The sequence below is a fragment of the Tamandua tetradactyla genome, chromosome 2, assembly GCF_023851605.1.
Source record: "Tamandua tetradactyla isolate mTamTet1 chromosome 2, mTamTet1.pri, whole genome shotgun sequence".
NCBI lineage: Eukaryota > Metazoa > Chordata > Mammalia > Pilosa > Myrmecophagidae > Tamandua > Tamandua tetradactyla.
This window is the reverse complement of record NC_135328.1, coordinates 81860720-81878522: the sequence shown is the minus strand read 5'-3', so window position 1 is coordinate 81878522 and position 17803 is coordinate 81860720. Positions and strand designations below refer to the sequence as shown.

Below are 17803 nucleotides of genomic sequence, written 5' to 3'. Positions count from 1 at the left end.
ATTTCTTTGTTGATCCTCTGTCTAGATGTTCTGTCCCTTGATGAGAGTGGTGAGTTGAAGTCTCCAACTATTATGGTATATGAGTCTATTTCCCTTTTCAGTGTTTGCAGTATATTCCTCACGTATTTTGGGGCATTCTGATTCGGTGCGTAAATATTTATGATTGTTATGTCTTCTTGTTTAATTGTTCCTTTTATTAGTATATAGTGTCCTTCTTTGTCTCTTTTAACTGTTTTACATTTGAAGTCTAATTTGTTGGATATTAGTATAGCCACTCCTGCTCTTTTCTGGTTGTTATTTGCATGAAATATCTTTTCCCAACCTTTCACTTTCCACCTATGTTTATCTTTGGGTCTCAGATGTGTTTCCTGTAGACAGCATATCGAAGGATCCTGTTTTTTAATCCATTCTGCCAATCTATGTCTTTTGATTGGGGAATTCAGTCCATTGACATTTAGTGTTATTACTGTTTGGATAATATTTTCCTCTACCATTTTGCCTTTTGTATTATATATATCATATCTGATTTTCCTTCTTTCTACACTCTTTTCCATATCTCTCTCTTCTGTCTTTTTGTATCTGACTCTAGTGCTCCCTTTAGTATTTCTTGCAGAGCTGGTCTCTTGGTCACAAATTCTTTCAGTGACTTTTTGTCTGAGAATGTTTTAATTTCTCCCTCATTTTTGAAGGATAATTTTGCTGGATATAGGAGTCTTGGTTGGCAGTTTTTCTCTTTTAGTATTTTAAATATATCATCCCACTGTCTTCTAGCTTCCATGGTTTCTGCTGAGAAATCTACACAAAATCTTATTGGGTTTCCCTTGTATATAATGGATTGTTTTTCTCTTGCTGCTTTCAAGATCTTCTCTTTCTCTTTGACCTCTGACATTCTAACTAGTAAGTGTCTTGGAGAACGCCTATTTGGGTCTAATCTCTTTGGGGTGCGCTGCACTTCTTGGATCTGTAATTTTAGGTCTTTCATAAGAGTTGGGAAATTTTCAGTGATAATTTCTTCCATTAGTTTTTCTCCTCCTTTTCCCTGCTCTTCTCCTTCTGGGACACCCACAACACGTATATTTGTGCGCTTCATATTGTCCTTGAGTTCCCTGATACCCTGTTCAAAGTTTTCCATTCTTTTCCCGATAGTTTTTGTTTGTTTTTGGAATTCAGATGTTCCATCCTCCAAATCACTAATTCTATCTTCTGTCTCTTTGAATCTATCATTGTAGGTATCCATTGTTTTTTCTATCTTTTCTACTTTGTCCTTCACTTCCATAAGTTCTGTGATTTGTTTTTTCAGTTTTTCTGTTTCTTCTTTATGTTCAGCCCATGTCTTCTTCATGTCCTCCCTCAATTTATTGATTTCGTTTTTGAAGAGGTTTTCCATTTCTGTTCATATATTCAGCATTAGTTGTCTCAGCTCCTGTATCTCATTTGAACTATTGGTTTGTTCCTTTGACTGGGCCGTATTTTCAATTTTTTGAGCGTGATCCGTTATCTTCTGCTGGCGTCTGCGCATTTAGACGGATTTCCCTGGGTGTTGGATCCAAAATTTTGGAAGATTTTTCTGTGAAATCTCTGGGTTCTGTTTTTCTTATCCTGACCAGTAGGTGGCGCTCGTGGCGCACGTTTGTCTGCGGGTCCCACCAGTAAAAGGTGCTGTTGGTCCTTTAACTTTGGAAAACTCTCGCCGTCCGCGAGGTTCGCTAGCTGAAGCGGCTTGTAAGAGTGCCAGCCGGCCGGGGGTTCGAACGCGGGGAGGGTCACTGGCCACCGCAGCCCGGGAAAGCGCCCGTCCGAATTTCCTAGTCGGCCTGGGGCGCCAAGCGTGGCGGGAGGGCGCCAGCCGCAGCGGCCCACCCGGGAGAGTGCACCGTTCCCTGGGAGTCACGGGTTTGGAAGGCCCCCACCCCCATCACCGTTCTCCGCGGCCTGGGGATTTCCGATCCAATTCTCTCAGTTGGTCCGGGGCGCTGCGCGTGGTGTGGGCGCCAGCCGCCGCAGTTTGAGAGGACCGCCTGTCCAATTCTCCCAGCCGGCCCGGGAAGGGGGAAGGGAGTGACTCCGGCCGCTTGCCGCCCCGCCTGGTGAAGCCCGCGCCCCTCGGCGATCTCACCGGAGCGGGTTCTCTCAGCCAGCCAGCCATTCCAGGATGGGGTACGCTGTCTTTTTTATCTCTGTCGTGTCTTTGGGAGCTGTTCTGTATCGTTTCTACTCCCTTAGTAGCTGTTCTGGAGGAGAAACTAAAATCCGCGCGTCTTACTAAGCTGCCATCTTCTCCGGAAGTCCTCAATAAAAGCAATCAGTGGTGGATGTAGCCGTGGGCCAAAGGATCCCTTGTCGCTGGTCATGTGAAGGAAGGAGGGGAGAGGAAGCTGGGGCGCCCTGACCAGGCAGGCAGCACCCACGCTCCTCTCCTGGGTTTTGGCACCCAGATGAAAGGTTTAGGAGGCGAAAGGCTGAGAAAGAAGAAAGGTAGACCAGGAAATTTAAAGTGGGGTGTGGTTTATTTCTGCGCTCCCGGGTGGAGAGAGATGAGTCCGCCTTGTGTGTGGATTAAAAAAAAATTTTTTCTATTTACAGAATGATGTTCTTTGCAATTAAACCAGTTTTATCTCTTCCTTTCCAATTTGTACATCTTTTACTTCTTTATTCTTGCTTAATTGCACCGTCTAAAACCTTCAATTCAATCTTAAATAAAAGTGTTCAGAGTAGACATCTTTGCCGTACTCTGACCTTAGGGGAAGTTTCCAGTCTTTCACTGTAAAATATGATATTAGTTGTAGGCTTTTCCTTCATGCCCATTTTTAGGCTGAGGAAGTGTCTTTCTGTTCTTAGTTTGTTGAGAATTTTTATCATTAATGGGTTTTGGATTCTGTCAAGTGCTTTTTATGCGCTTATTGGGATGATCATGCCATTTTGTGTTTTATTTCATTAAAATTATATAATGCATTAATTAATTTCCATTCTTTAAATCAATTTGCATTTTTGGGAAATGTGTAATCCTTTTTAGATGTTATTGGATTCAGTTTGCTATTGTTGTATTGAGAATATATGTATTTACTGATAAATCTTATGTAAATCATACATTGTAAACCATGTATGGTTTACAATGTATGGTTTACAATCAGTGGTTCAAAATCTCATGACATAGTTGTGTATACATCACCATGATCATTTTTTAGAACATTTGCATCACTCCAGAAAAAGAAATAAAAAGAAAAAAGAAAAAACTCATATATACCATATCTCTCACCCTTCCCTCTCATCGACCACTAGGATTTCCATCCACCAATTTATTTTAACCTCTGTCACCCTATTATTTGTTTATTTTTTTATCCATATTTTTTTACTCATCTGTCCATACTCTAGACAAAAGGAGCATCAAACACAAGATTTTCACGATCACACAGTCACATTGTAAAAGCAGTATCATTATACAGTTGTCTTCAAGAATCAGGACTACTAGAACACAGCTCAGTAGTTTCAGGTACTTCCCTCTAGACACTCCAATACAGCATAAAGTATATATAATTTTTATGCATTTTATATATATATATATAAATATATATATAATTTGTCTATCTATACATCTATATAATGCGTAAGAATAACCTCCAGGATAACATCTCGACTGTGTTTGGAATCTCTCAGCCATTGACACTTTATTTTGTATCATTTCACTCTTCCCCCTTTCAGTTGAGAAGGTTTTCTCAATCCCTTGATGCTGAGTCTCAGCTCATTCTATCTGCCTTTGCAAGTCGAAGTTTTAAAATTGGACGATAACATCTTTTACCCTGTATTCTGATTGACCTTAGTCCTATCCACATCAGCTTCATTCATATCTCTACTCGCAGTCAGATGTCTTTTTCAACTTTTAAACTGTTCCTGTGTAAGGTACTGCTGACTTTCATCACTTCAGAGCTCTTATTGTGAGTCTTAGGTGTCACATAAATACCCGAAGTTTCTGGGAGCAACCAGGTTATAAACAAATAGCTCAGTATCTCTGAATTTAGAAATAATAGCTACAGCTTGTGAATATGTGTGACTACTGTAAGAGCTTACAATCTAGGACCCTTTATAATGGGCCCCAACTTGGTAACCCATGGTCTCGACTTCAGTTCACCAAGTTTTTATATTACAGTTAGTCCATCTGAGTGAGACATGATAATATTTGTCTTTTGTTTCTGATATTTCATTCAGCATACAGTCCTTAAAGTTCATCACCTAGCTGCATGCCTCACAACTTCATTCCTTCTTGTGCCCACTTAGTAGTCCGTTGTATGTATATACCCTAGTTCCCCTTCCATTCCTCAATCGTTGTACCCTTAAACTGCCTCCATCCATTGTGAATTGTGAACACTGCTGCCATAGACCCCAGTGTACAAATGTCCATTTGTGTTCCCACACTCAGTTCCTCCAGGTATATACTGAGCAACAGGGTTTCAGGATCATATGGCAATTCCACCCCTAGCCTCCTGTGGAACCACCACTCTACCCTCCAAAGGGCTAACTTTGAATTTCCCTACAGATAGTGAATAGGTACATCTCTTTCTCCACAATTTCTCTAGCACTTATTTCTCTCTGTTCATTATTATTATTATTATTTTTTTATTACATGGGCAGGCACCGGGAGTGAACCTGGGTCTCTGGCACAGCAGAGGAGAATTCTGCCACTGAGCCACCATTGCACTGCCCTCTCTGTTCATTTTTAAACAGTTTTATTCACATATCATATAGTCCAACCTAAGTGTATAAACATGCCTTTGCCACCATAATCTATCTGAAGACATTTCCTTTTCTTCCACAAAGAATCCATACCCCTCCTGCATGAACTGCCCCTGCCCTTCTGTTGACATTTAGTTTTGGCATAATGCCTTTGTTACATTCAGTGGAAGCATATGACAGTGTTACTGTTGACTATAGACCCTAGCTTACATTAATTGTGTCTACCCCATATAGCATCTATTTTCAACACCCTGTAGTCTTAACATTCCTTTGTTCTCCGTCATGCAAAAACGTTTTTTTTATTTGTATATTTAATCACCATCATTGTCCACTCTAGGCATTCCTAGATTATATTGTCTCAGTCTTTATCCTCTGTGTTTCCTTCTGGTTTCATATGTGCCCCCAGCCCTTCTCCCTCTGTCATACTCACATTTAGCTTCATTTAGTACTTGTATTGTTGTGCTACAATCAGGTAGTATTGTGCTATCCATTTCTGAATTTTTACAATCAGTCCTGTTGCACAATCTGTATTCTTTCAGCACCAATTGCCCAATCTCTATCCTATTTCTATCTCCTGATAACCTGTGCTCCTAACTTAAATTTTCCAAGTTCACTCATTAATGTTAGATCATATCAGTGAGACCATACAGTATTTGTCCTTTTGTTTCTGGCTAATTTCACTCAGCATAACGTCCTCAAGGTCCATCCATGTTATTATTTATTCTGTTTTATAGCTGTATAATATTCCATAGTATGTATATACCTCAGCTTGTTTAGCCACTCATCTGTTGATGGGCATTTGGGCTGTTTCCATCTTCAGTATCAAGGTAATTCTGTTTTCTTAGGATCAATTGAGAAGTGTTCCCCCTTCCTCTTTTTTGGAAGTTTATGTAAAAGATTGGTTTTATCTCTGATAGTTAGTAGTTTTCTCCTATAATGGTAACTCGGTACTAATGTCTCTTCTCTTATTCCTTATTTTTGTAATTTTCCTTCTTTTTTTGATCTTTTTCAATCTAAGTAATGTTTGTCAGTTTTGTTGATCTTTTCAAAGTAACAACTTTGGTTTCATTGATTCTCTTTGTTGTTCTATTTTAGTTTTATTTTTATAAATTTGAAATTATATGTGTACATTATTCAAAGAATTTAGTCTACAAGGCTTCCCTTACTCTGTTTAGAAAAAAAAAACATTATTCATTTCCTTGAGACAGTCACTTTCTTGCTCTCTAAGAAGTCAATTCAAAATCTTTGAACTGTTTTTTAATCTGTATTTCTTAAAATATTTTTTTATATTGCTATTTGATTTTTTAATTTTAACCATTATTAATTGTCTTCCCAGTACAAAAGAATCATAATTTAGTTCTTATGCATTCTGGCTACCTTTCCCATCCTCTCTAATATAGTTGTATTGTAATTTTGGTTAGATCATTTATTCAGTGTTTACATTATTATAATTATGGAAAGTTCCCAGTTGAGCCATGTAGTAGTATTCAGTGAGTATTCATTTCCCTGGCAGTAGTAATTGTTTTCTTTATTTGTTGGTTAGTTTGCTTAATTTTTATGAGCTTATGTATTAATTAGGGTTCTCTAGAGAAACAGAATCAACAGAGAACATTCACAAATACAAAATTTATAAAAGTATCTCACATGACTGTGGGAATGCAGAGTCCAAAACCTGTAGGGCAGGCTGTGAAGCTGTGACTCTGATGGAGGGTCTGGATGAACTCCACAGGAGAGGCTTACCAACTGAAGCAAGAATAGAGCCTGTCTCTTCTGAATCCTCCTTAAAAGGCTCCCCATGATTAGATTAAGCATCACTCATTGCAGAAGACACTCCCCCTTGGCTGATTACAAATGGAATCAGCTGTGGATGCAGCTGATGTGATCATGATCTAATTCAATGAGATGTCCTCATTGCAACAGCCAGCCAGGACTTGCCCAACCAGACAAACAGGTACCACAACTTGGCCAAGTTGACACATGAACCTGACCATGACAGTCCACCCCTTGTCAACTTGGCAGCTATATATATCACCTTAAACCATACCCAATTTCCAAATAATAAAAATAAAATGCACATTTTTTCTTTTACCTAACAATACTCAACTGTCCTGCATATAACTGGAAACACATGAAATCTCTCCAGAATAGGGCACAAATCCTTGGGCAACATTCATTCTTAAGCTTGATATCTTACAATTTAAATAGTATGACATGAACAAAACAGCATTACAGTTCTTGTTTCTGTAACTGATCACGTGGTGGAAGTTCATATTTATCACTACCTTCTTCCACTACCCATTCCATGTTCCCTTTACCCTCGGCAAGCACTTCAGCTGGCTGTGGTTCTTTGCCTGGTGGGGTGACCCAAACCTTCATTCCTGAAAGTTCAGAGCCATTGGTAATCTTGGATTGGGTTGTTGCAGTTTTCCATTGATTTTAATCACAGGGCATGGTAGTACTAAAAGATGCCCTAGGGGCTCTCCTATATTTCAAGAAAACTCTTCTTTACCTCCATTATGTAGTTGCAGTCCTACTTCCTCCTGATAGTCAGGGTCATTCACCCAAGACAATGATGTAATCCCCTCTTGGCTTGTTGATCCAGTGGCATAAGTAGCCCAAAGTGACTAGGTGGCAGTCTTAACTTCTAGTTTAGTGAAATCATTGTTGTTTCTCCTGGAGCAAGCATTCCCTGTTTTCGAACTAAAACCTGTAGACCAGCAGAGCTCAGGGTTGCAAGGACAGGAAGCAAAAATTTTCCTAGTGGATCACTAGGGGTAATAGTGAGTGGTACTATTCCCATTTCCTCCCCTTGGTTACTGGACCCATGGATCCTGGCTTTGGGAGAAACTGCACCATACAGCGGATGCTGATTCAGAGCATATACAGCTTCCTGGAGAATATTACCCCAGCCTTTCAAGGTATTGCCATCTAGCTGGCACCATAATTGAGTTTTCAAAAGGCCATTCCACCATTCTATCAATCCAGCTGCTTCTGGATGATGGGGAACTTGGTAAGACGAGAGAATTCCTGAGCATGTGCCCATTCCCACACTTCATTTGCTATGAAGTGTGTTCCTCGATCAGAAGCAATGCTATGTGGAATACTATGACGATGGATAAGGCATTCTGTAAGCCCACGGATGGGAATTTTGGCAGAAGCATTGCATGCAGGAAAGGAAACCCATATCCAGAGTTTGGGTCTATTCCAGTTAGAACAAATCGCTGCCCCTTCCATGAAGGGAGTGATCCAATGTAATCAACCTGCCACCATGTAGCTGGCTGGTCACCTCAGGGAATGGTACCATATTGGGTGCTGAGTGTAGGTGTCTGCTGCTGGCAGATTGGGCACTCAGCAGTGGCTGTAGCCAAGTCAGCCTTGGTGAGTAGAAGTCCATGTTGCTAAGCCCATGCATAACCTCCATCCCTACCACCATGACCACTTTGTTCATGAGCCCATTGGGCAATGACAGGAGTTGCTGGGGAAAGAGGCTGATTGGTATCCACAGAATGGGTCATCTTATCCACTTGATTATTAAAATCTTCCTCTGCTGAAGCCACCCTCTGGTGTGCATTCACATGGGGCATAAATATCTTCATGTTTTTAGCCCACTGTGAAAGGTCTGTCCACAGACTTCTTCCCCAGACCTCTTTGTCACCAATTTTCCAATTATGGTCTTTCCAAGTCCCAGACCATCCAGCTAAACCATTAGCAACAGCCCATGAGTCAGTATACAAACGCACCTCTGGCCAGTTTTCCTTCCAAGCAAAATGAACAACCAGGTGCACTGCTCGAAGTTCTGCCCACTGGGAGGATTTCCCCTCACCACTGTCCTTCAAGGGCACCCCAGAAGGCGGTTGGAGTGTTATAGCTGTCCACTGTTGGGAGGTACCTGCATATTGTGCTGAGTTTTCTTTTCCTTAGTCAATTCCCTGTAAGGAACTCCCCAAGAGGCCTAGCTCTGGTCTGGGAAAGAGAAGGTAATGTGGCAGGATTGGAGACCATGGGCATTTGGGCCACTTTTTCATGTAACTTACTTGTGCCTTCAGGACCTGCTCTGGCTCTATCTAGTATATACCATTTCCATTTTACAATAGAGTGCTGCTGCGCATGCCCAACTTTATGGCTTGGTGGGTCAGACAACACCCAGCTCATGATAGGCAACTCAGGTCTCATGGTAACTTGGTGGCTCATTGTTAAGTGTTCAGTCTCTACTAAGGCTCAGTAGTAGGCCAAAAGCTGTTTCTCAAAAGGAGAGTAGTTATCTGCAGCAGTTGGTAAGCCTTTGCTCCAAAATCCTAAGGGTATGCATTGTGATTCTCCTATAGGGGCCTGCCAAAGGCTCCAGACAGCATCTCTATTTGCCACTGACACTTCCAGCACCATTGGATCTGCTGGATCATGCAACCCAAGTGACAGAGCAGCTTGTATAGCAGCCTAAACCTGTCACAGAGCCTCCTCTTGTTCAGGTCACCACTCAAAATTAGCAGCTTTTCTGGTCACTCGATAAATGGGCCGGACTGGCACACCCAAATGAGGAATATGTTGTCGCCAAAATCCAAAAAGACCAACTAGGCATTGTGGCTCTTTTTTGGTCATAGGAGGGGCCAGATGCAGCAATTTATCCTTCACCTTAGAAGGGAAATCTCAACATGCCCCACACCACTGGACTCCTAGAAATTTCACTGAGGTGGAAGGCCTCTGTATTTTTGTTGGATTTATCTCCCATCCTCTGACATGCAAATGCCTTACCAGTAAATCTAGAGTAGTTGCTACTTCTTGCTCACTAAGTCCAATCAACATGATATTATCAATATAATGGGCAGTGTGATGTCTTGTGGGAGGGAGAAACAATCAAGGTCTCTGTGGACAAGATTATGACATAGGGCTGGAGAGTTGATATACCCCTGAAGTAGGACAGTGAAAGTATATTGCTGACCTTGCCAGCTGAATGCAAACTGTTTCTGGTGGTCCTTACTAATAGCTATTGAGAAAAAAGCATTTGCCAGATCAATAGCTGCATACCAGGTACCAGGGGATGTATTGATTTGCTCAAGCAATGATACCGCATCTGGAACAGCAGCTGCAATTGGAGTTACCACCTGGTTGAGCTTAAGATAATCCACTGTTGGGCGGGCCATGGTGGCTCAGCAGGCAAGAATGCTTGCCTGCCATGCCGGAGGACCCGGGTTCGATTCCTGGTGCCTGCCCATGTTAAAAAAAAAAAAAAAAAAGAAACTTGCTTAAAAAAAAAAAAAGATAATCCACTGTCATCCTCCAAGACCCATCTGTTTTCTGCACAGGCCAAATAGGGGAGTTGAATGGGGATATGGTGGGAATCACCACCCCTGCATCCTTCAAGTCCTTAAGAGTGGCAGTATTCTCTTCAATCCCTCCTGGAATCTGGTATTGCTTCTGATTTACTATTTTGCTCGGTAGGGGCAGTTCTAATGGCTTCCACTTGGCCTTTCCCACCATAATAGCCCTCACTGCATGAGTTAGAGAGCCAATGTGGGGATTCTGCCAGTTGTTCAGTATGTCTATACCAATTATGCATTCTGGAACTGGGGAAATAAGTACAGGATGGGTCTGGGGGCCCACTGGACCCACTGTGAGATGGACCTGAGCTAAAACTCCATTGATCACCTGGACTCCATAAACCCCCACTCTGACTGGTGGTCCAGATGACGTGTTAGGTCCCCTGGAATTAATGTCACTTCTGAACCTGTGTCTAATAATCCCTGAAATATCTGATCATTTCCTTTCCCCAATGCACAGTTACCCTGGTAAAAGGTCATCAGTCTCCTTGGGGAATACTTGGATGAAGAGTAACAGTATTAATTTGTGGCAAGTATAACAGGATTCTCCCCCAAAGGGACTTGGCCTCCCCTCCATTTAAGGGGCTCTGGGTCTGTAAACTGTTTCAAGTTTGGAAATTGAAACAGACTTGGCTGTGACTCTTATGTTTTTGTAATTCAGGTTAGACTTCTGTTCACTTGACCTAGAACTCTTTTGTTTATACAGCTGGAACAAGAATTTAGTAGACTGCCCTTCTATTGTATTTCTAGGTACCCCATGATTTACCAGCCAATACCACAAATCTCTGCATGTCATATAATTTTGATGCCTGGTTTGAGTTTGCTGTCTGTTATAATAGCCACATCTACCCTGTCTTTGTCAATTAAGTGCTGCCACCTGGCTTCTGCCAACTTGGGATCCTGTCATCCCCATTGTGTTTAAGGATTTCAGCTCAGTGACAGCAGTTCCTACAGTAATATCTGACCTACAGAGAAGTGCAACCACAGAGCTCTTTAGGGATGATGGTGCTAGTTTCACAAATTTATTTCTCACTGTTCTGGTAAAAGGTGCACCCTCCGGACATTCCTGGGGAGTAAGAGCAGGCTTTGCATGATAGATCCACTCTAACATTCCAGTCTCTCTAAGCCACTGAATCCCCTCATCTACATTATACCAGGGCAGTTCTGGCATTTCAACCTCAGGTAATGTTGGCCACCTTTTGATCCATGTTTCAACCAACCATCCAAACAAACTGTTAATACCTTTTCTAACCACTCGAGCTATAACATTGAATGCAGAATCTCTGCTTAGTGGGCCCATATCAATAAATTCATCCTGATCGAGCCTTATATTCCTCCCACCATTATCCTACACCCTTAAAATCCATTGCCACACATGTTCCCCTGATTTCTGTCTATATAAATTGGAAAACTCACACAGTTCTTTTGGAGTATAACGTACCTCCTCATATGTGATACTTTGTACCTCACCTTTAGGGGCCTGTTGGGACTTAAGTCTAGTTATAGGTCTGGAAGAAATGAGGGGTGGTGGGGGTGGGTCATGAAAAGAATTAGAAATATCTTCAAAGCCATTGCTTCATTTGCAGTTTCATCTGGTGAAACAAGATTAATCACTCTAGGGCTAATCCCTTCAGGAGGAGGTTGGGTGGCCAACTTCAGAAGGCAGGCTGGAGGTAGGGCGGTTATGTCCTCAGGGCAAACTATTACAAGGTTATCTAGAGAAGACTCAGCATGATCTAGGGTTTCAGCCTCACCCCGGACATCATTATCAATCCATATGTCACCATCCCATTTTTCAGGGTCCCACCCGTTTCCAATCAATGCCCTCACTTTAACAGCAGACACCATGCAAGATTGAGATTTCAGTTTACGTTGTAAAGTTGCTACTCTGACAATAAGATTCTGAGTCTGATTTTCGGAGATATCAAGTCTATAGCTACAGGAAATAAGATTTTCCTTCAGGATACTCATAGAAATGTCACTTAAGCTTCTCGTTTGAAGCCTTAAGCCCATTGCTTTCACTCCTTAATGTAGCCAGTGTATCTAACAACAACCAACCAACATCTCTATACCTCTTATTTCTACAAAACTCTGTGAAGGCGTCAAAAACATTATCCCCCATAGCCTGGCTTCATACAGCGAAGCATTTGGAGAATCGAATAGGTGATATTTTGACTATATCTTTTGCCCACTCACTCCATGGATTGCGAGTGTCATTCTGATTACGGGAATCAGTGTCCTTAGTGTCTTTGAGTCCAGTCAGAGTAGAAAACCATTCATAAAAACCCATTTTTAAGATTCTGTTTCTTTTTTTTTTTTTTTAATTTTTTTATTAATCAAAAAAAAGAAAAGAAATTAACACAACATTTAGAAATCATTCCATTCTACACATGCACTCAGTAATTCTTAGTATCATCACATAGATGTATGATCATCATTTCTTAGTACATTTGCATCGATTTAGGAAAAGAAATAGCAAAACAGCAGAAAAAGATATAGAATGTTAATATAGAGAAGAGAATTAAAATAATAATACTAATTATATATATATATAAAAAGGAAAAAGAAAAAAACAAAAACAAAAGATACAAACACACAAACAAACAAACAAAAAACCATATTTCAGGTGCAGCTTCATTCAGTGTTCCAACCTAGTTACATTACACTTAGGTATTATTGTGCTGTCCATTTTTGAGTTTTTGTATCTAGTCCTGTTGCACAGTCTGTATCCCTTCAGCTCCAATTACCCATTATCTTACCCTGTTTCTAACTCCTGCTGGTCTCTGTTACCAATGATATAGTCCAAGGTGATTCTCGAATGTCGGTTCACATCAGTGGGACCATACAGTATTTGTCCTTTAGTTTTTGGCTAGACTCACTCAGCATAATGTTCTCTAGGTCCATCCATGTTATTACATGCTTCATAAGTTTATTCTGTCTTAAAGCTGCATAATATTCCATCGTAGGTATACGCCACAGTTTGTTTAGCCACTCGTCTGTTGATGGGCATTTTGGCTGTTTCCATCTCTTTGAAGTTGTAGATAATGCTGCTATAAACACTGGTGTGCAAATGTCCGTCTGTGTCTTTGCCCTTAAGTCCTTTGAGTAGATACCTAGCAGTGGTATTGCTGGGTCGTAATCCATTCTGCCATTCTATGTCTTTTGATTGGGAAATTCAGTCCATTAACTTTTAGTGTTATTACTGTTTGGATAATATTTTCCTCTACCATTTTGGCTTTTGTATTATATATATCATATCTGATTTTCCTTCTTTCTACACTTTACTCCATACCTCTCTCTTCTGTCTTTTCGTCTCTGACTCTAGTGCTCCCTTTAGTATTTCTTGCAGAGCTGGTCTCTTGGTCACAAATTCTCTCAGTGACTTTTTGTCTATAAATGTTTTAATTTCTCCTTCATTTTTGAAGGACAATTTTGCTGGATATAGGAGTCTTGGTTGGCAGTTTTTCTCTTTTAGTGATTTAAATATATCATCCCACTGTCTTCTAGCTTCCATGGTTTCTGCTGAGAAATCTACACATAGTCTTATTGGGTTTCCCTTGTATGTGACAGATTGTTTTTCTCTTGCTGCTTTCAAGATCCTCTCTTTCTCTTTGACCTCTGACATTCTAACTAGTAAATGTCTTGGAGAACGCCTATTTGGGTCTATTCTCTTTGGGGTGCGCTGCACTTCTTGGATCTGTATATTTAGGTCTTTCATAAGAGTTGGGAAATTTTCAGTGATAATTTCTTCCATTAGTTTTTCTCCTCCTTTTCCCTTCTCTTCTCCTTCTGGGACACCCACAACACGTATATTTGTGCGCTTCATATTGTCATTCAGTTCCCTGATTCCCTGCTCAAGTTTTTCCATTCTTTTCCCTATAGTTTCTGTTTCTTTTTGGAATTCAGTTGTTCCATCCTCCAGTTCACTAATTGTAGCTTCTGTCTCTTTAGATCTACCATTGTAGGTATCCATTGTTTTTTCCATTTTTTCTTCTTTGTCCTTCACTCCCACAAGTTCTGTGATTTGTTTTTTCAGATTTTCTATTTCTTCTCTTTGTTCAGCCCATATCTTCTTCATGTCCTCCCTCAATTTATTGATTTGGTTTTTGAAGAGTTTTTCCATTTCTGTTCGTATATTCAGCATTAGTTGTCTCAGCTCCTGTATCTCATTTGAACTATTGGTTTGTTCCTTTGATTGGGCCATATCTTCAATTTTCCGAGCGTCATCCATTATTTTCTGCTGGTGTCTGGGCATTTGATCAGATCTCCCTGGGTGTGGGACCCAGCTGGTTGAAAGGTTTTTCTGTGGAATCTCTGGGCTCTGTTTTTCTTTTCCTGCCCAGTAGGTGGCGCTCGTTTGTCTGCGGGGCAGTCGGCCCGGGAAACCGCTCGTGGAGGCGGGGGTCGCTGGCCGTGGCTTGGGGGAGTGCCGGTCCAAATTGCCCAGCTGGCCCGAGACGCCAAGCGTGACGGGAGGGCCCCGCTATCCAATGTTCCCAGTCAGACCGGGGAGCCACGTGCGTGGAGGGGACCCCAGACGCCAGCCACCCCAGCCGGGAAAACGTGCACCCCTCGGGTATCTCACAGCAGTGGATTCTCCCTACCCGTCCAGCCGTTCCAGAATGGGGTACGCTGTCTTTTTTGGTCTCTGTCGTGACTCCGGGAGCTGTTTTGTATTGTTTCTGTTTCTTTAGTTGCTTTTCTGGAGGAGGAACTAAGACCCGCGCGTCTTACTAAGCCGCCATCTTCTCCGGAAGTTCCCAAGATTCTGTTTCTTAAGAACCACTCCTGGTACCAAGATATATTAGTTAGGGTTCTCTAGAGAAACAGAATCAACAGGGAACACTCGCAAATATAAAATTTATAAAAGTGTCTCACGTGACCGTGGGAATGCAGAGTCCAAAATCTGCAGGGCAGGCTGTGAAGCTGTGACTCCGATGGAGGGTCTGGATTTACTCCACAGGAGAGGCTCACCAGCTGAAGCAGGAATAGAGCCTGTCTCTTCTGAATCCTCCTTAAAAGACTTCCCATGATTAGATTAAGCATCACCCATTGCAGAAGACACTCCCCCTTGGCTGATTACAAATGGAATCAGCTGTGGATGCAGCTGATGTGATCATGATCTAATTCAATGAGATGTCCTCATTGCAACAGACAGGCCAGTGCTTGCCCAACCGGACAAATAGGTACCACCACTTGGCCAAGCTGACACCTGAACCTGACCATGACAGCTTATAAATTGAACTTCATCCTTTAATCAAGTTACATAAATCTCCTATCAGTATGTTCAATTACTTGAAGGATTCTGTCATTTTCATCTTCTTGAAGAAATTACTCCTGCAACCTGTGGCCAGACCAATCAGGGCAGATTGCCTTTAAGTGTTTTCTGCACAGCTTTTCCCTTGGTATCTTCTTTCAACATGATTCTGAAAATTCCTTTGCTGTTTTTTCTTTTGCGTTGCATACCCTGTTTCTGGAATTCCATATCTTTTTATTTCTCTGTTTAAATCCTTATTTTGATAGAACAAATCTTCCATCAGCCTCTTGAGAACGTTCATGGGAGGTAGATGTTGTAAGGCATTGCAGATCTATAATAATCTTTCTTATACCCTTATCTTTGAATAATAGTTTGTTGGTATAAATTTCTAAGTTGGTGAAAATTATTTTCTCTCGGAATATTTTCAGGCATTGCAGTTTTGTTTTCTAGTTTCCAGTGTTTCTGTTGAGACATGATACCAAATAGATTTCTTAATCCTTCATGTAAAATCTAATTTTTTTCTTTTTGGAAGTTGGGTGGAATTCTTAGTCTTTTCTTTCGTTTTTTTTTGTATGCTGTATGTTGGGATCCATCTCATAATGTTTCCATGTGAGTATCCTGTTATTGCAGCACCATTTTTGAATTTTTGTTTGTTTGTTTTGCTTGCTTGTTTTTTTTTTGAGGGGGAGGAAGTACATGGATCAGGAATCGAATCCTGGTCTCCTGCATGGCAGGTGAGACTTCTACCACTGAACTACCCCTTCTTAAGTCTTTTATATTCCAAATTTTCTGTGCATTTAATTTAGACTCTTCATGGGCCCTATGGTCTGGAAACTCATATTCTTCAGAATCTGGATTTTAAAAAAATTTTTCCTCCTTTCCATAGAGCATTAAAGGGTAGTGGTTAAGAGAATACCAATCATAGAGCCAGACTGCCAGAATTTGAATTCTAGCTCTGTCCCTAGCCTTGTGAATTTGAGCACATTGTTTAACTTCTCTGTGAGTCATTTACCTCATCTGTTACACTGGTGCAATAATAGTACACACCTTATGGGGTGGTCCTGAAGATTAAATAGGATTATGTCTATAATGGCTTACAACATCTTCACAAGAAAGTTTTTTTCTTATGAATTTATATTTTCTCACTGTTTAACTCTTTATTTAGACGTTCTGTCGCTTGGATAGTCCTCTAATTTTTTAGATTTTCTATTTATTGCTCTCTCTTTACTCTCTAGGGGATTTTCCTTTGCTTTTGTTTATTTAGTTTTTCATTTCATTTGATTTTTTTTTATTTCCAAGTGCTCTGTGTTTTCTGAATATTTTTGTTTTTATTTTTTAGAGACTATGAAAAACAGTCCTTAAAAAGTAGTTGACCATGCCAGAGGACCTGTGTTCGATTTCCGGTGCCTGCCCATGTTAAAAAAAAAAAAAGTAGTTGAAAATTCTTTACCAACTTTTATTATGAAAAATACCAAACATTTGCGAAAGATAAAATAATGGGGGTACACGGGTGGTTCAGTGGTGTTATGCTCACCTTACATGTGTGAATCCTCAGTTCGATTCCCAGACCATGCAAAAATGATACACTGCTTATATATTCACTGCCTAGATTTAACAGTTTTTTTTTTTTGCATTTTGCCACATTTATTTCATCTGTCCATCTAGCTTTAACTCTCTTTAATTGCTCTACCATTTGAAAATAAGTTGTATTTCTAAAGCCACTTCACTGCTGAGCCGTTCAGCATACATCTTCTAAAATCAGTAAGTTCCTGTGTAATCATAATACCCAAGAAAATTGATAATAATTCCCTAATATCTAATACTTTCTCTGTTATTTACTTCTTGTTCAGAACCTTAATGCATGCATTTTGTATACAACATTCTTTTGTTTTATCTTTTAATATTCTTATTTTCTCTTTTCCCTCATTTACCCATCTACTTTTTTTTTAATTGTGGTAGCATCTGTATATATATATATACAGATGTCCTCATTGCAACAGACAGGCCAGTGCTTGCCCAACCGGACAAACAGGTACCACCACTTGGCCAAGTTGACACCTGAACCTGACCATGACAGCTTATAAATTGAACTTCATCCTTTAATCAAGTTACATAAATCTCCTATCAGTATGTTCAATTACTTGAAGGATTCTGTCATTTTCATCTTCTTGAAGAAATTACTCCTGCAACCTGTGGCCAGACCAATCAGGGCAATATATATATATTTATTTATGCAATATATATATATATTGCATAAAATTTGCAGTTTTAACCATTTTAAGTGTATGATTCAGTGGCATTAATTGCTTTTACAGTCTTGTGCTACCATCATCACTTTCCATTACTAAAGCTTTTTTATCTCCCCAAACAGAGTCTCTTTATTAACTCTTTCTTTAAGCAGTAACTCTCCATTCCTTCTTCCAGCACCTGGTAACCTAAAATATTTGTTTCTGTGAATTGCTTATTCTAGACATTTCATTTACATGACAGCATGTAATATTTT

General features: G+C 40.4%; 1 protein-coding gene across 15 annotated transcripts in view; it reads left to right on the top strand.

The window, feature by feature from the left end:
• CCDC171 (coiled-coil domain containing 171) overlaps positions 1-17803 on the top strand; it is a 576357-nt gene that overhangs the window by 28267 nt on the left and 530287 nt on the right. The window lies entirely within an intron of this gene.